This window comes from Arabidopsis thaliana, chromosome 4 (genome assembly GCF_000001735.4).
Source record: "Arabidopsis thaliana chromosome 4, partial sequence".
Taxonomy (NCBI): Eukaryota; Viridiplantae; Streptophyta; class Magnoliopsida; order Brassicales; family Brassicaceae; genus Arabidopsis; species Arabidopsis thaliana.
Window position 1 is genome coordinate 4,964,191 of NC_003075.7, and position 19,629 is coordinate 4,983,819.

At 38.7% G+C, this 19,629-nt stretch overlaps 2 long non-coding RNA genes and 3 pseudogenes across 5 annotated transcripts; 3 read left to right on the top strand and 2 right to left on the bottom strand.

Annotated features, from left to right (window-relative positions):
• Positions 1-35: 35 nt before the first annotated feature.
• Positions 36-2,082, top strand: AT4G08080 (annotated as a pseudogene; the record flags this gene model as incomplete). Its single annotated transcript has 3 exons — positions 36-581; positions 778-1,387; positions 1,553-2,082.
• A 5,027-nt stretch (positions 2,083-7,109) lies between these two features.
• Positions 7,110-7,536, top strand: AT4G05315. Its single transcript, NR_141861.1, has one exon. It is a non-coding gene; the product is annotated as an other RNA (long non-coding RNA).
• On the bottom strand, positions 7,334-7,717 carry AT4G05335. Its single transcript, NR_141862.1, has one exon. It is a non-coding gene; the product is annotated as an other RNA (long non-coding RNA).
• Positions 7,718-8,547: 830 nt separating this feature from the next.
• AT4G08090 lies at positions 8,548-11,745 on the top strand (annotated as a pseudogene; the record flags this gene model as incomplete). Its single annotated transcript has 1 exon — positions 8,548-11,745.
• A 5,015-nt stretch (positions 11,746-16,760) lies between these two features.
• AT4G08091 lies at positions 16,761-19,319 on the bottom strand (annotated as a pseudogene; the record flags this gene model as incomplete). Its single annotated transcript has 1 exon — positions 16,761-19,319.
• Between the last annotated feature and the right edge of the window lie 310 nt (positions 19,320-19,629).

Sequence of the window (19,629 nt, forward strand, 5' to 3'; positions counted from 1 at the left end):
TTATTTTTGAGTTTTGTCCATTTTAAGGTTTCATCATGAGTAACTACATCGGAGAATCCTCTATGGACCCTGATTACAATGTAGATGAAGCTGAGTCCTGGTCCGCTAGACCGAGAGAGCAACATGTTTACCAGAGCTTCAGGGATGAATTCGAACGCTCTACAGCCCGACGTAATCAGAGAAGAGCTGAAATCGCCAGAGGAAAGAGGGCGATGTCAAGTAGATATGAGCTGATTGATGAGGATATCGAGACTGAGTATGAGCCAGAGTCATGGCGCAGGGAGACGAAGCTGCTGAACAAATCCGACGAGGTTACAGTGGAGGAGTATATCAGATTCTTCGAGATGAATGATTTCTGGGGAACGAGGTATCCGTGTTATGAGACTTTAGCCCAGCTAGGGTTACTAGAGGACGTGCAGCATTTGTTCGAGAAGTGTCATTTGGAGACACTCATGTCTTACCCTTACCCTGCCTATAAGGAGGAGACAATCGAGTTTCTTTCCACGCTGCAAGTGGAGGTGTATGAAGCACTCACAGACTTTGAGCTGGATACCATGGGATTAGGCTTCTTGACGTTCTCAGTGAATGAACAGCGGTATCAGCTTTTGATCAAGAAGTTAGAAGAACTGTTTGGTTTCCCTAGTGGAAAGGGAACCAAACCCAGATTTGACAGAGGAGCTTAAGGATTTGTGGGCCACTATAGGGAACAATCTACCGCTAAACTCGGCGCGGTCTAAGAGCAACCAAATCCGAAGTCCTGTGATCCGCTACTTTCAGCGATCAGTCACCAACGTCTTTTACTCCATGGAGTCTACAGGCACCGTGTCTAACACGGACATGGAGATGATAGATTATGCACTTACAGGGATTCTCCGCCGGACGAAGGGGAAGAATGTCTTGAGAGGCGATCTCAACAACGCACCACCAGTAATGCCTCTGTTGATCCATCTGTGTGGATACAGGAAGTGGGCGTTGACAAACGGGAAGAAGAAGGTGAGAGGAGCAGTATGCGTGGGTGGCGTTGTGACGCCAATTCTGGAAGCTTGTGGAGTCCCGCTCAAGGAACCAGGTTTAGCACCGAGGATGATGGACTTGGATCATTTGCGCAAATGTGAGTTCTTGGAGTTTGACATGGCTGGCGACTTTCACCGCTACAGGTTCGAGCATTCATCGATTAGAATCGCCAACATTCTTCTCCCCTGCATTGACGCTACTAGGATTCTTGAGGGCAGGAACATTGACTTCAAGCCTGCGCTTGAAGATCTTTATTTCGAGGGTAGTCCGCCAACCGAGGAGTTTAGTCACACCGAAGGAGCTACAACAGAAGATGTTGATGAGACGGATGATATAGATGAGGCGGAGTTTGACACGAGCATGTATCATTTCAGTGAGCATATACCTCCTGCGAGGGAAAGCAAGAGTTTGAGCGAAGCTCACAGGAACAACAGCAAGCTGCAGAAGTGGTGAAAGAAATAGGACAAGCTACTCGCCAAGTGCTTAAGGGCTATCAAGTTTCTGAAGGACAAGCTCAACTGCTCCTCTTCCACTACAGCTATTCCGCAGGGACATCTCCCTCAGGACATGCCTTCGAGGAGATATGACGCGCCCGAGCCAAGTCGGCGCAGGCCTGAGCCTAGAGAGCAGGAGATTTCGCATGTCCCTGCGAGGCATTCATCATTTGAGCCTCGTGAATCTGGGAGGAAGAGGAGGACCACACTCACTCGATCTAGCAGTAGGAGCGGACGACTTCTGCAGTCTCGTAGTTTACGCGACCGCGGTGCTGGCCGCAACAGAGGAGAGAGGTCGAGTTTCCTCAGAGCTGTGCTGGCCGCCACAAAGCTGATGAGGTCGAGTACCCACCTGCTGGAGCTGATACAGAACAAGGCGGTTCGTCTATGGCCTAGGAGCAATCGCAGGCAGCCATTGACGAGCAACTACGTTCATTCTTCGACTGAGGTAAGTGCCTCACCTCACCATTGTATTATACCGTATGTTGTGATTTGTTTCTTCATTTTTTGTTTCTGTGATTGGATTTGTCCTGAGTACTCTCTTCCAAGTTTATTCACACAATGGACTGTGTGATTTAAGTTTGGGGGAGGGCTCAGGAAGTGTGTGTTGCATTGTGTATAATTTTGAGTCTGCATTCATCTAAGGCATAGAAAAAACCAAAAAAATTTGAAAAATTTCAGAAAATGATTTCATAAAAAAAAGAGTGTTCATGTAGTTGCATCACAGTTAGGATCGAGTCTAGAGTGTTTCATTTAGGATTGTTGCATATGCATAGGGGATGATGATGAGATAGCCTTGTAAGCATTTTGATTCACCGGATAAACTCAGTGTCCTCGTTGCTAGTTGTCTGTTGCGTAGTCAATGAATTTGAAATAAAACTGAACCATGCCTAGATTGCTCTACTCGACCACACTGTCATGATCTTATACCATTCCCTATCAATTTGAACCTGAATCTGATCTTTAATTATCATGTCTGCATCAAATTTGAACTCATGGATACCCTAAAATACTTGGATTCTCTTATTCATTTTGATCACTCTTGTTAATCCAAGTAGCTGACTCTCCTTATTAGAGCAGTTAACCCAAACCCAAACCTAGACTTTCTTTCAAGCCCTATATCACTTTTGAGTGTTTGTGAGGTCTTATTCCGATTAAGCTTGGTAGAAAGTGTTAGGTTCGTAACGATAGAGATAGTGTCTCATGTAGTTCTAGTTCGCATTTTTCGGACTAGATAGGACTAAGTGGGCGTTTATACTTTGGGTTGGGATGTGTTTAAAAGAAAAAAAAGGGGGTTGATTCAATGATAAGAAAAGGTAGAAGACTCTAGGTGAAGTAAGCTAAAGAAGCAGAAAAAGTCTAGTAAAGGTTTTGGGATTTGTAAAGAAAAGAAAGAGTTCTTGTTAGCTATTGGAGATGGGCAAAAGCCCTTGGCTTTAAAATGTTAAAAACAGGAACCTTAGTTGTTAAAGAAATCCAAATCCGCTAGATGTAACAAAGTGTTGAGAAAGCTTCTCCTAGAGTTAAGAGAAAAGAAAAGAATGATTAGAAAAAGTGCTTAAAAGATTCATGAATGAAAAGGGTAGAGTTTAGTTCTTGTATTGGGATTGGAGGTGGGATTACCATTAGAGCTTCATTTGATGTACTCTGGGTAGATGGGATCTTATCTCTGTATGCATAGCTTGGGACTTACATTTAGCATTCTACTAAAGCTTAATCATTTTTTTGAGAGATCCCCTGTTACTAAAGCCTATTCTGTAAGGGACCATCTTTGTCTCTTGACCTTTTACCTTAGCCAAATGAGTTCTTTGATGATGCATTGCTTGATTCACGTTCCAGAACTAATGAATGTTAAAGGGATTGGTAGATTTGAAAACTTGTGTAGGTCGAGCATATGAGTCGGATTGATTGATTGATGAGGCATGGCTAACGTTTTTAAGTAGAATTCGATCTTGCAGCTTAGAACTTTCAACTTGGACATTGATTTCATCTAGTCTATCTGGTGCTTTGGCTCTGAGTCCCCGCTTTCAAACCTCACTTCCAGCTTGTTCTTGATTGTTTGCTTGAGGGCAAGCAAAGACTAAGTTTGGGGGAGTTGATAAGTGTGTATTTTGCATGTTTTGAGCATCCATTTGTCATCATTTTAGCATCATATCATCACTGTTTTATACCATTTCACATCATTTGTCATCACTTTGCATGTTTAGGATAGTTTTGCATGCATGTTGCATGTTTGCGTTGATTTCAGGTGATGTGGAGCTGTTGACAAGCTATCTGGAAGAAGCGGACCTGATCACGACAAACCACTCGACCAAGAGGTCGAGTAGGAGCTTCAAGATCTCAAGAGACCACTCGACCCCCAGGTCGAGCAGAGGACATCACCACTTCACTTCACCACTCGACCACGTGGTCGAGTGCCCTCATCACCACCACTCGACCTCTTCACTCAACCTGGAAGTCGAGTATCTTCTGACACCACTCGATCACATCACTCGACCCCCAGGTCGAGTGCCTTCACCTTCACTGCCAGACCACTACTCAACCTCATCACTCTACCTAGAGGTCGAGTATCGCCATCACACCACTCGACTGCATACTCGATGACAAGCTTCAGAGCCTTCTTCATTCCGCCCTCAACCAGACACTCGAGCACAAGGAAGAAAAGAAGACTCTAGCTATTCACTCGACCTCTCACTCGACCACCTGGGTCGAGTACAGTTCTTAACCCGTCCAAATACTTCGTCGTTTTGAGTATTAGGGTTTCAGGATATTTGGCTATAAGTAGCATGTACTTCTCATTTTCGCAGACAAGAAGTTTTTTTACCTAGTTTTATTTCCGCAGACCTTGTGTTCTAGACTTTTTGTAATCCAGATTTCTCTTTATCTATTCAATATTCAGTATTCAGTTTCTGTACTTGATTTCGTTTACTGTTGTTCATTCTGTTATCATCCTGCTGTTACATTGTTGTTATCATGTTTTCAATTTGTTCAACGTTTATGCTTTCTGTTATGATGTCTGAGTAGTGAATAGGTTTCTGAGGATGGGTTAGTGTAGTGTAGAATTCTCAGTATGCTAGTTGATTGAGTATTGATTGATAGATCCCTTCTGGATTAGTTGTTCTTAATGCCTATTGCTTTCTGATCAACTGGAATTTGAGCCCAGACATTTCCGCGCCCAAAAGGTGTTCGATGAAATGTCTGAACCACTAATTCCAGAGATTCGTGACCCTGTACCAAGGTATTGGTTGCAGGGAGCGTTTTGGCTTTAACTTGTTGATTCGTAATGCCTGTTAGGTTAGCTCTCGTCAATGGTGATTGAGTCTGGGACTAGGTTAGCTTGAGAGTCTCTGTTGCGGTGGCACTTAGATTTGGTTAATGAACTTGTTGTCTAGGGTTAATTTATTGAGCATGTCAATCACTTGTAAACTGAGGAAACGAAACTACTCAATTATCCCATCCTTAGGAATTCTTTATCTGATTGATTTTATTGTTTAGTCTACTGCTCTGTACTGCATCCTGTCATCTGTTGCTTAGTTTCTGCAATTCTTTACTGTTACTCGACCTGATACTCGACCACCCAGCTGTCTGGCAACAGACTGTGCAGTCGAGTATCCCTGTTTCAGTTCCTGTTTGTTACTCGACCTGTCACTCGACCTCCCCCAGTGCTCTGCAAAGAGCTGTGTTGGTCGAGTGTTTTACTTTTTCTGTTTGATTTTCTGTTTTCTGCATGTTCACTAAGGACTGCTAGAACACACCAAAACCTGTTATGCTTGGCTTGACTTAGTGACTTCTGATCACATCTTGATTGTTAGCATCACACCCATTTGGATTGACAACCTTCAGTACTACAACGACATGATAGTGCTTTAGGATTAATTGATCTTAAAAACCTATTATCATTTACAAATACTGAAGCATACAAGGATAGAAATGCTTAAAACAAGGTAGCAACAACAAGCAAAGGTTAAGATAAAAGCTACACAAAGATAGCTAGTAGAAATCAACAAAGAGTCCATGAGAGCTTGAGGGCCAGACCTAGATGGCAGCTTGGCACAAGGGATATCACAGGTTGTTGAAGAGTCATCTATCGACAAAGCGTTAGACGAGGCAATGGTCACAGTCATTAGACAAAGTGACGTTGAGAGACGGTCCCTAGCCGAGATACTCGTAGACACGGGAAGAGCTACATGAGTTAGCTCATCGGTAGAGAGATTGGTGACTATGGTACTATAGTCGGGTGTGGTTGGAGATAACAGAGTGAGAAAGAATTGGTAATCACCGCTCCTTGGAGACGGAATCATAATGCCTTTCTTTCTCAAAAGTCGAGTTTCTTGAATAAGATACTTAGGGTTGATGGTTGGCACTTGATACATCTTGAAATTCAGAGGAAACAAGGGTGGAATTGTGAAGAAGCTCCGGTAATCCTCTTTCCTTGGAAGCGGGATCATAATGCCGGTTTTCTTCGAGCTTAGCCTTTTAAAGTGGTGAATAACACCATCGTTTTCCTTACTGGGGAAAGACTTTGGGGACAGGTTGGATTCGCATATGGAAGTTGCAGTAGCTCTATGCGAAATCATGATCCAACACAGTGAGGTAAATGGGGTTGTGGGGTACTTAAGATCAGATAATGGCTTGCGGTAAGGGATTAGATAACATACGATCAGACTTTCGCGGTAAGGGATTAGATAACATACGATCAGACTTTTGCAATGAAACAAAAGAAACAATCGAGCTAATCTATCAACCAGGTTTCGTGAAAAATAATTGCAATCCCAATCTAAATCCATCACTACCATCACATGAAAGCGTCCACTGCTCTCTGTCAATGAGAATGAGTTCAATAAAATTGGCCTTCACATAACATAATTAAGATCAGACCTTGGCCTTAGAAGAGGTGGGCTTAATCCAGCAGAGATCCTCATGGGCTTCAAAAGGTTGGGTAATGGGCTGAAGGGAGAGCATAAATAACTTGGGCTAGGCCCAAAGCGAGAGACTCTTTTTTGAAGCTTTTTCTCTGTTTGTTTTTCTCTTATTGTAATAAAAGGTTTTAGCTTCTGAATTGGTTTTTAGCTCTATCACTTCTCTCCTTTGATGTTGCAGTTTAGATCCTCTTCACAGTCAGTCTTCTCTAGACTGAAAGACCTCAACTTATATCTTCCTGAACTTTATCCAAATTGATATATGATTAAGAACACCACCATCAAACCATGTCCTTGTTGCTTTAACGATTCACAGACCAAACACACTTTAATCCCTTTTCACTTCACCTCTTGTGAAAAATCTTTCACATATTTCTTTTTCACGGTGTCTCTTTCCATCCTCTTATGATTTTGTTTTGTCTAATCAATACGTGCCTTAATTTTCAAACTTTCCACTTGCTCCATACTTTTTCTTCGAAAATCCCTTATTTTCCTTGTTAGTAAAACCTTTTATCAAGCTCATCGAGGGGTAGCTTAGTTAAGTCAATATCTCTATCCTATTACTATGTCGTTTTAATCCTTAGATTGTTTATTTAAACTATGATGTCTCATCATTAGGTTTTTATCTTATGAAATATCAATTAATCAAAATTTTCTAAATCTCTCTATCTCTTCTTCTCCGCCATTAACCGCACATTTCTCTTCTTTCTGGTTAAGTTTATTCTTCGATAGGCTTCAGAACTTATCATCATCATCTTTTTATTTAGTCTCTCTTGTTCTCTGAAAACATTTATCGAAGGATCAATTAAACTTAACAATCATCTTCTTTCTCAATTTCTTCTGATACCTCATCTCTATCTTCTAATTCTCATCTTAATTCTGCTATTTCTTTGATAAGTCTATTTCGTGCTTATCAAGATTCATGTTTTGGATACAGTACTTCATCCACAAATAAAAGGAACGCTGATAAATCTGGTTTTATGGTTCCGAGTCACTAGAGAGGGTCTGGATTTATTGGGACTACTAATAACTTGGAAAGGATTGGTGGGAATGGAACGGTGAGGCTGAATCAAAGGATTTAATTTGTTGGGGGCTTGGAGCTTGGTAACTGATTCTTCAATTTAAGTTTGGGTATAGTGAGTAGACTTCAACTAAAATGCTTTTGCGAAAAGAATTTGGGATTGATTCGCATATTTAATAATGATATGTAAACATTGGAAGTTCGGGACTTAGTAGTGAGATTCCTTCATCATTTAATAATTTTGTGAACTTAGAAGAATTTTGGGCACTTGTTTATTGCCCTTGAGTTAAGGTTTTTTTTTCTAAATTAAGCAAAAATAAGTCACTTAACAAGAGAACATAAATGTGTCTGTAAAAACTTAAGTGCTGATTTGTTAATTTGTGATATATGTTCTTAGAGCAAATCCTACACTATGAGATGCTCTCTAATGATGTTACTTGTTCAGTGTCTAGGTTATCTACTTATCTCATTTAAATATAGGACTGAGCTATAGGTTTTAGATCGTTGGATACATAAAAGAGACTTTTCTGCTTTATCGAAAAACTATTTTGTAAACGCTGATAGAATGTTTTGACTGGTTTTGGTTTTGATTTATTTCTGTTTGTGCTTCTCGCTCTTTACACATGTATTTGATTGTATTCTGATGGTTCTGATCTCTTTAAAATAAGAATCGAGTTCCAAAAGCCTTACTGTGTTTGTTTACCTTATTAATTCTCCTATCTTCGTTTATTAGTGGATTCTTTATACTTTTAACTCACATGATTCTTTACCAACTTGTATGAAAGTGTTGGTAGTGCCACGAACAGGTTTTGCAAGTCTTTGAACTATTAATTTAATTCACTTTTTTTATCAAGGAACTAAGAGTTTTATTGTAATCAGAAACATGATCTGGTTCATCCTCTTATTTGTTTCTAATGATTAGAGCAAAGAACAAAGATTTGGTACTTTAATTGAAAAACTATAAAATTGATTACTCCATTTGGACTTGTTGCCGTCATGGACTTGTTGGGTTACTATCATTTTTGTCATTTATTTGGGCTGGTTGCCGTCATGGGCTTCTAGCAAGTGAAAATTTAATTAACTCAATAGATTAGTAACAATGAATTTTGTAACAAATAACTTGAGATGCCCGCTAAAAGGCTCTCCACGTGTTTTTCATTCTGAAGTTGCCTCGTCTTACCGTGGTCATTTCATTATGCGAAAAAGTCATGGTAAATAATCATTACATTTACCCACATTTCGATTCATTTATCTGATAGCAAATTATTTTAAATTTAAATTAATCTTGGATGCCTCATTAATATGCGTAATAGAGGAAGAGGAAACAAAGGGACGATCATCTTTTTTTTTGTAAACCCTAGTTTGCTTTCACTGGCTACTCTAACTTTTCTCTTCTCTTGTGTCATTTCTCAATATTGCTCTCACCACCGGCGATTTACTCGCCTCTCTCACAAATCCTCCATCTCTAACCTTGTCTTGATCATATTCTTTCCATCTCCGACGCTCTCTCTCGAACTGACCACCGTACCCTCTCAATCCAGTTTAAACGATCTGTCTCTCTCGTCATCACTCCATCTCCGACGTTTTCTCAGCCTTCTACTCCTTCATCTTTAAGGTAAGTGTGAGTTTTCGAAACCCAGATTTTCTTCTTTTCGATTATTAAGTTCTTATTTATTTTTCAAAGATAAATTTTGCATGTGGTTTCTTAATAAGAGGTATTTGTTTTGAAATATAAGATTTTTAATATTTGAATTTTGGAAGAGTTTGAGATCTTTTATAGAAACCTAGTGTACTTAAAAAAAAAACAATTTCTTTAAAAAAATTTCAGTTTAAACAACGATATTTTACCTTACTGTTTTTGTTTCTTTTTTCCCTACTAACTATACTCGTTTTCTCGATGTATCTTGTGCAAGATGATTCCTAACAGTGGTTCCGGCTCTGGAGGTTATGGATCTGATGGTTCTGGCTGTGGTGGATGTGGTAATGGTCGTGAAATTGGTGGACGTGGTAATGGCCGTGGAGATGGTCGCAGTGGTGACAGTGGAGATGGCCACGGTGGTGATCATGGAGATGACCGTGGAATTGGTGGTGGTTACCGTGGAAGAGGAAGAATTCTGGCCGCAGTTATGGGACGTGGCAGTGGCAATAGAAGGGGTAGCCATAGGAAAATCAACATTGACGCCTTGCTATCTCAAGAAGTAAGGACATTGATGCCGCTTCCCCACCCGGATAGACCAGATGGAACTTTGTGGTACGTATGAATGTCTTTCTTGTATATATATGAGATAAGAAAAGTGATTGTGTGCATGGTGTTATTAACTTGAGTAGGACAGAAAATATGATTTGGTTCACCGATTGAATATTCAAAGAACTTGTGAAATTGTATATAATTGTGTTCACTGATTTGGATCAAGATAATAATTGTGTTTTTAGTTTTTATATATATGACATAAGCAAATTGATTGTTTGTTATTTACTTAAGTAGACCAAAAATTGTGAATTGGTATACATTTACTTGAGTAGAGTAGAAAATGTGAGTAAAACAGAACTTGTGAGAGTGTTCTTTTTAACCCTAAACGACATTTTCTATATTTAACTAAATTTTTTTATGAAACAAAACTTATTTGTCTATTTGTGAAACAAAACTTATTTGTGTGTCTAATTTGTTAATTTTCTGGATTTAAGGTTTGGTGTCGATAATGGTCCTCACGTGCAGTTGTAGCTACAATAAGAAGACACTTTGATGGTCCATGGTTCAACATATCAACTTTTCCCCATCATGCTATACTCCAATGATGGGGGACTTCATTGTAAGTTTGATATATTTTTCCAAATACTTCATAAAACTTACTTTATCTTCTAATTTGTAAACTAAATTGTTTGTTCTCCTTTCGCAGAAATCTTTCTATTGGGATCCAATTCTTTGAATGATGTGTATCACCTCTAGTATCATGTAGTTGTTGTATGCTTTAGAGACATGATCTTTAAGGCTAAATCTTCAAGGAATAAACCTGATTGGATAAGTGCAGACACATGGGAGGCTATGTTGGAGTATTGGAGCATAAATGGAGCTAAGAAGAGAAGCAAGACAGCCTCTGCCAATCGACCCTCCTACCGTGACGGTTTGGGCCACATCGACACAAAGCAGGTGCTAGATCTTATGAACACTCCGAAACCTAATCATAAGTGAATCCAAATTTATTACATTTTTGTTATCTTGTTAATAAGTAAACGTATCCATAATGTGTTCTACAGGTTTTCTACAACGGCGAGGGAAGTTGTTGAGCCTTCTATGCTCCCAATCCTTAGGGAGACTCATCGTAAAGCGGATGGCACATACATGGATGAGAAGGCAAAGGCCTTGGATGAAGAAATTCAGAGACATTGCGACAAGATCATGCTCTATAAACTCTGATGATCCTTCTACTGATAGCACCAATTCCACAGTCCTGACTTGTCTTGACGAAGACGAGATATTCTACAAGATAAAAACTTTAATTATTCATGTGCTTAGAATTTGATAAATATGCTTAGAATATGATAATATTGATAAAACAGAATGGGCTTGAATGGTTTGAGATAAATATTGGTAAAACATAATTATTCACTTGGACTCATATTTATGTTTGACTGGTTATTAAAAGTACAATGTCGTTGATTCTCATCCTCCTCGCCCTTTGAAAACGGAAGAAAAATACAAAGAGTTATCACTTGACATGTTATTCCAGCATAGAGGGTCAAGCCGATTTTGGGATGATGCTAAATTGATAAAATATGTGGATCAAAGTGATCATGATTATATTCAACGCAACTATCTCTCAAAAACAAGTAAACCGGATCATCTTATTTGGAGTTAATTTTTCACGGTAACTATACAGTCCGCTCGGGCTATTGGTTACTAACTCATGACCCGTTAGACAGCATTCCTACAATGGATAAACCCCATGGTTCAGTGGAACTAAAAATCAAAATCTGGAACTTGCCAATCATGCCAAAGCTAAAACATTTTCTATGGCGAATACTGTCTAGAGGTATACCAACAATGGAACGCCTAACCACGAGGGGAATGCGCATAGACCCTGGATGCCCACGATGTCGAAGAGAGAATGAATCAATAAATTACACACTTTTCATTTTTCCTTTTGCAACAATGGCTTGTCGTCTAGCTGATTCACAAATCTATGGGAGCACCTTAATTTCTGACAACATTGAAGACAACATTTCAAAAATCCTACTACTTCTCCAAAATAACACGATAACAGATTCTCAGAAACTTATTCCATTCTGGTTGCTTTAGAAAATCTGGAAAGCACGAAACAACGTGGTGTTTAACAATTTTAGAGAAAGTCCATCAATAACAGTGCTAAGGGCTCAGGCTGAAACGAAAGAATTGTTTAACGCTACTCAAACTCAAGTCCCAAGAAGATAACATAAGCGAAAGAATGCAACAAAGAATACTACATGGATAAATCCACAGATGCCATACATAAAATGCAATTTCGATGTTAGTTTTAATGTGAAGGACCTAAAGGCAACAGGAGGTTGGATTCTCATAAACCACAATGGGACACCTGAACATTGGGGCTCGATGATACTAGACCATACAAGCACACCGCTAGAGGCAGAAACAAAGGCGTTATTGGCAACACTTCGACAAACTTGGATTTGAGGCTATATACCTGTCATCATGGAAGGAGATTGTCAAACTTTGATAAACCTAGTTACTAACTCTACTTCCCATTGTTCGTTAGCGAATCTACTAACAACTATTCAGTTTTGGGCAGCAAAATTCTATAGCATCCAGTATAAATTCATCAAGAAGGAGGGTAATAAGATAGAGCATGATTTGGCAAAATTTTGTTGTATTTCATCTTGCTTTTATTCTAATTCTGGAACTCATTCCTAGTTGGCTTCACCAACATCCCTGTAACAACTCTATTTAATCAATGAAATTGCTTTGACATAAAAAAAAAAGGGGTATTGTTGTTGATTGGTTTTCTTGAGAAGTGATTAAAAATTATAGCTCAAATATTTCACTAGTTAAACAACGTTCATATACTTTTGCCCATTTATTGGGTTCCTTGTGTATAATTATTGAGCATTTGTTTGTTTTTGAATGATTGTGCTATTTTATCGTATTACAATTAAGTGATTTAAAAACTGAAGTTGTTTATATGGTGCAAACCTATTCTGATTGATGTCTTTGATTTCTTACACGTTCTAACACCTCAAAATAGAAGAATATTTGGTGTTGGAGGAATTAGTACATGCGAGCGAGGTGAAAGCTCAGTAACTGGTGCTTTGGGTAGAATCACTCTTGAACGTCAAGTCATAACCTTGCAAGAGCAGCTAGCATCTATTTTGAAGTCCATGAAACAATACATGGCAAATGGTGCATCAAACTTTGCCTTGACACAGCGAAGACAAGAAACTGACGCTTCGGTAACCATTCCAGAATGTGCTAACAACAACATGGAGACTCAAGATGCTGATCATGACCAAGATGGAGTTGACATCGACCCACCTATCTTGATCCTGATGGTGAGGAGTATGAAGATGTGCTGGGTTTTAAGTCTTGTACTCTCTTTTGGATTACTTTCCTTCTCTTTTTATGCTTTTGAGACTTGTTTAATTAAGCTTTTCATCCAATTAAGGTTTGAAGACTTGAACGATTTAGCTTTTCACTTACGGTTTCAAGACTTAAATGTATGTAAATATTATTGTATTTTGATGTTTGATATTATTCTATTATAATGAATTAAAATTTTACTTTATGTGTGAATGATGCATTTTTATTTTGCCTCAGGCTTTTACCTGAAAGATAACACGACTACTTCAAGTGCACAACCAATCGGAGTAATATTTTAGGATCAAATCCACATGGAGTGTAGCTCAAGGTAGAATTCAAGTTAGACGACCTGGCCAAGACAAACAAAAGAGGGGGTTTGGAGTATGCAATGCAAATAAGTAAAGAGTGCAATGAATGTAAAAGAATGCAATGAAGAAAACAATGAAAGAAAGCAATGGGAAAGCGAGTGTAAGCGATAAGATGAAGGCATTAGGTTCTCTAGGGTTTCTTCGGGTATCTTGGTTCTACAATAAAAGGTTAGAATCAAGTTTAGGTGATAAGATGGTTAGGTTTGTTTTCTTCCAAGTTCTCGGACATACGAAACTCATTCATGTTTGGCTAACCTTATGGTGTATAGGCCGAGAACCAACTAATCTCCTTATACTCCGTTACTCAACTAACCCTATGGTGACTAGGCTGAGAGCAAGCAACGACACATAGATTGACACATTAAGTTCAATTTTCACTCTAGTCCATAAAGCCCTATAACTCAACTATCGCATGTTATAACACCATATTCATTCATTGTTAGGTTAAAACGAATTACACAAGATTCTACCAAGTATAAAACGCCTAAGATAATGTACTAGGTGGCGTGCTGGACATACATGCATTAAGATCAAACTCAACTAGAAAGAATAGTGTAAACGATCAAATAAAACCATAGAAATCGCCAACGTAAACAAGATCTAATATCCCCATGAATCCCCTTCGAAACCCCATCAAACCCAAAAAGAGATCTACTCACACATACTCAAAGAACACAACATCATATGAATAAGAGATTGCATATAAGAATATGGGTTTTGTAAAAGGGGTTAGAGATCTTCTTTGGAAATCCAAAGGTTATGATTCTTCTTCCTTTAACAAGTAGAGAATAGAGAAGAGAAGAAGAGAAAAGAGAAAGCAATGAAGACAAAAATGAGGATCTTCAAGGGACGATGACTTGGTAGCTTGGATCGACGAGGTGGAAATCCAATGGACTTGAGAGTCTTGTCGAAGGTGGCGACAAAGGGAGGCTGCTCTATTTCGTGGTGGAGATAAGATTTTCCCGAATCTTAGTTTTGTGTCGATCGACACTCGATTGATCTCGAACTAAATTCGTCCTTCAGATTAGTTTATTCAGTTTTTTCTCCATAATGCCTCCTTATCTCCTTTCTTGTCCCATTCGTCTAAGTATCTGAAAAGACTCTAAAAAGAACTATAAAAATAACAAAAAGACTCTTAAACCTATACCTAAATCATAGCTAAAAACAGTACAAATAGAGGTATATCAAATCCCCTAGGTTTAGCTTTTGCTTGCCCTCAAGCAAAACACAAAAGCCGAACCCGTGGAAAAGGTTTGAGTATTTTTAAATTATAATAATATATATATTAAGATATTTATTCCAAAAAAAGAAAAAAAAATTAAATATGTAAATTTTTCAAAAAACATATGTGGAATAGAATAAATTTATATTCTTATTTTGTTAATCTTTTTCTTTTTTAACAAAAAAAACACATAGTAACAAAAAAGTATGTTCGATTTACCATATATTTTTCAGTATAAATAATAACATGATGCATCTCATTCTATCATAATTTTCTAAGTATATAGCAGAAACAGTTAGGGTTGGTCACTATTATTGATTAATATAAATATTAATTGAGTCGTCGGTAACAGTTAGGGTTGGTTACTTTTCTTAATGGCGCCTCTTTCTTTTTTTTTTCATCGCTTTTGCCATTATGGGCACTTCTCTCTTAGTCGCGTTGTTTCTGCTCAATCTATTCGATGAGCCGTAAAACATATGTTTTTGTATGATGTTATAGATGATCTAATGTTGTTTACGTAGAAGTTTATGCTCTTTCATATCAGTTATAAATCGTTTGACCTTGATTGAGGTAAATTTTGGGTTTAAAGAAGAAGGATCGACGATAAGCACACATGTTTTATTAGCTATACACTTCGCTAGTAATGTTCAATTTGGTAGCATTAAGAATTTTGGTTTGAACAATTTCTAATTGTGTGGATCTTAAATCGAGTATATGTCTGAAATTGTCAACAATTGAGTGCATGTGGTGGCTATGCTGGTCTTAAATTGCACAAATCTTAGAAAAACATAGGCAATGATTAGGTCTTTGAGGTTACATGCGATTTGGTGGGAAACAAATTGTGTAGTACTTTAAAATAAATTATTTTAAATTGTTATTCAGCGGTTCTAACGAATGCAGCATTAACTGTTTTTGTCCTAGAAGTGTCACAAGCTAATAAATCTTGGGAAGTGATCGTGTTAGGAAGCTTTCCTGGCCAATATAGTTAAATTGTTTGTGTTATAGGACAAGTGGATGTAGTTATGGATAATGAGGCAACTTTCGTATTTTTTTTTTAACTTAGGTTGCATATACTTCGGTTGGATGGTATCTAATCAGTGAAAAGGTAAGAAGACTTGTGTTGAAATTGGGAAATAGTTGTTCTTCTTTGAATATGAATTTCAATATAAAAAAATTAAAATTGGAAAGGCGTATAAAAGGTAATAAATTTAATTGATGTAGTTTCCTTGCATTGCATTATGAACAATTGACTTCAAAAATTTAGGATACAAAGAGGGTTGATTTCCATATAAAAATGACGGAGAAAGAAAGAAACTCGGTTAACACTATAAGACAAACTTGGATTATCAAATATGGCAAAGGAAAGTGAGAAAATAGTCATGACATGACCTCTTTATGGCAACGTGTCACTACAAGAAAACAGACGATTACCAACTACAATGGAAGTCGTAAACGGAAGTTATGCGACTATTAGACGACTAAACACCATAGTCTTATATACATAATCGCTAAGTACCGTAGTCGTATATGAGTCGTAAGTTTACGACTAACATACGACTGTTACACAGTCGGCAAAAAATAGTCGTTGATTAGTCATACTATTTGGAGACCATATGGCGACTATTGTATGATCAATTAAACTGTATATGGGGTATGATTCTTGTAGTCGTAATATTCTGGTAATTTTATTGACGACTACTTGGCGACTATCTTACGATCAATTGTACTGAATTGTGGGCACTATTCTGTTTGTCGTATCGTAGTCACTTAATTGTTAACGACTAATTTACGACGCTTGTACGATCACTTAACGACTTAGTGAAGCTTTTAGCTAATAGTCGATAATCTTGGTGACTATGTTATGACTATAATACGACTATGTTGCGACTATATTACGACGACTTTACGACGACGTTTTGTTTCCGAATAAGAATTTGGTCGTATCTTGATTTTTTGTTGGTTGGTCATCGATTCTGTGAATTCGGTTTGTTTGTTGTTTGAAATACTACAAAGTATAAAAAAAGACATTTATTATTGAAAATCCTATCAAATACATAAAACATAACTTACACTTAATGTTCAAAGTTCTAAACACACACACACATAATTGTTCAAAGTTCAAAGTTCAAGGGAAAAGGGACTGAAATCTAAACCTATTGATCATTCTGTGGAGTATCTGGTAGAGGCTCTGTGGATGTCGAAGATTGAGAGGCAATGAAGTTAAGGAATTGCAGATCTGTTTGTCGGGGATACTTCTCCACTAAGGACAAGTGTTTGAGCTTGTTCTTTTGCTCAGCCGTGACTCGGGCTATCTCAGTTTCACGCGCAGCAATCTCAGAATCTCGCTTCTCATTGTAGGCAGCCTGCTCTTCAATCTTGCGTTGCGCTTCCTTCAGCCGTTCTTTTAAATCTAGAAAGGATGATGATGATTCTCCAGGGAGATTGTGGTTCGCACAACCTAATGTTTCTTTGAGACTCCCAAGTCCATAAGAATTGCCTCTTGAATCCCTTTCGGTGGACTGAAAAGAAATAAAAAAGAGATTAGTGACAGAATAATCATAAACTCAAAGTCTAGGAATTAGACTACAACATTTTACCTCGAGAAAGATGGTTGTATACTCCTCATTTGTCAGCTCCCGAGGTCGTGAAGTGCCATCAGACACAACAGAAGCTTTCGCCTCTAGTTGTGACAACCTATCTCTCACATTATACTCATATATTTGAATAATCTTCTCCGCCTTCCGATCAACATACGTACCATCCGACTTAGTATGTGTCTCTACAAACACCTCATAAAGAGTGACCGTTCTTCCGGATTTCTCCTCCTACAATGAAACCAACACAGCTCAAATACTCAAAAACATACATGTGAGGTAACTGAAGAGGTAACAAAAACACTTACCAATTCGTCTTGGATTTCTTGGTAAGACTTTGGCCCAGAGAAGTGGATGTGAGGACCGAGACCGTTACGGTCAGAGAGACGAGCTTTGTAATAGGTCCAACTCCGTTTTTGAGCTGGTTCGGTGTCTCAGTAAGCGCACATAACACCCCACAGAGTTCAACCAATCTATGGAGGCTGCTCTCGAGTTCTCCTTGCAATGCTAACCATGTCCTTCAAGCATCGTCTACAGATCTCATTGAAGTAATACTACAGTGTCCCTGTTATTAAGGGATCCCAACTGTGAGTTTTCTACAAAAAAAGAGTAGATTTAGTTAGTGAAATTTAAAAGATTAAGCTGTAAAGTTAAGAAAGTAAGAGAGATGCATGACAGCTTACTGCAAACTCTAGAAATAACCTCTCTCTTTTATCCAATGGCACACATGACCAGTTATAGTAGGGAGCATTAAATTTTTGTGTAAAAATCCGAGTCATCTTTCTAACCAACTTTGATCCCCAGTCGCAAGTAAACCTCCAAACACATGAAACAATGAAAGAAAAAAAACATGTTACATTAGTGAAATAACTCAACAGAAAGAATAGACCACAACATATAAACTGAGATGACTACAGAACACAGTCTAAGCTAGATTATCTAAGCAAGACAACACAATCTAACCACTTAAGACAACACATGATTGCAAGTGAACACAAGAGAGCAAGCCACCATAACAGAACACAAGCGGTACTAGACATGACCACTATGTTCACACAAGATAGCAAGCGTTCACAAGAGAGCAAGCCACCACAACAGAACAAAAGATAGCAAGCGAACACAAGAGAGCAAGCCACCACAATAGAACACAAGATAGCAAGCCACCACAACAGAACACAAGCGGTTCTAGACATGACCACTATGTTCACACAAGATAGCAAGCCACCACAATCTAACACAAGCTAATCAAGACAAAATATTACAGAAGCTAATCAAGACACAATCTATGTTCACACAAGATAGTTCACACAAGATAGCAAGCGAACACAAGAGAGAAAGAAGCTAATCAAGACACAGTCTATGTTCACACAAAATAGTTCACACAAGATAGCAAGCGAACACAAGAGAGCAAGAAGCCAATCCAATGACACAATCTAATACAAGCAAATCAAGACACAATCTATGTTCACAACAGATTAACGAAGTGGACACAAGAGCAATCCACCACAATCTAACACAAGCTAATCAAGACACAACCTAACACAAGCTAATCAAGACACAACCTAACACAAGCTAACCAAGACACAACCTAACACAAGATATTCAGTCTTCGGCTTGGGAATAGGAGACAGTACGGTGGTCCACGTTTCCCTCCCAGAAACCATAAGTATGTCATTGAGAGCCCTCGCCGAGTCTTCTTGTAGCTCCGGCAACAATTGAGGAGCTCCCTCTTGAAAGTTGTTGCCTTGAGAAGATGGATGGTTGTGTGCCTGAGAGTTGGGATTTGGAGACTCCGGTTGCTCTTGGTTTAGAGAAGCTTCTGGCGGTGGATTAAACTGCACCTCTTTAGATCGCGGCGGCGGCGGATCAACACGCTGAGTGGTGGAGAATAGTTGCTGCAGCGGCGGCGGATCTACACGCTGAGTGGTGGAGAATAGTTGCTGCGGCGACGGATAGTTGCGGTAGTGGGGGCTGACGTTGAGGCTTTGGCGGTTTGAGGCGCCAGCGCCGAAGTGAAGTCGTACTGCTGAGGCACCGAAGAGGGCCTTTCAAGCGTTGTTGACCCTCCGGCTCTCTGAGTAACGTTGGGGGTTGTCTTCCGCTTTCGTGAACCTCCATGACTGGCGTTAGGCATCGATGAAGAGAGACAGAGAGATCGAAGAAGACTCAAACGAAGAACAAATCGAAGAGTAGAAGAAAGCGAAGAGATTGAAGAAAGAGAAGATGATTCGAATCAAATCAGATCTAAGAAGAAGAAGAAGAACTCGATTGGGTTTATGTAGAGATGAGACGAATAAAAGATCGAATAACAGATAGAAGAAGGAGAAGTCGATTCGAAATGGATCGAAGAAGAAGTTGAAGAAGAAGATCGAAGAAGCAGAGTGTTGTTTGGATGAAATAAGAAGTGAATCGATCGAATTAGAGTTTT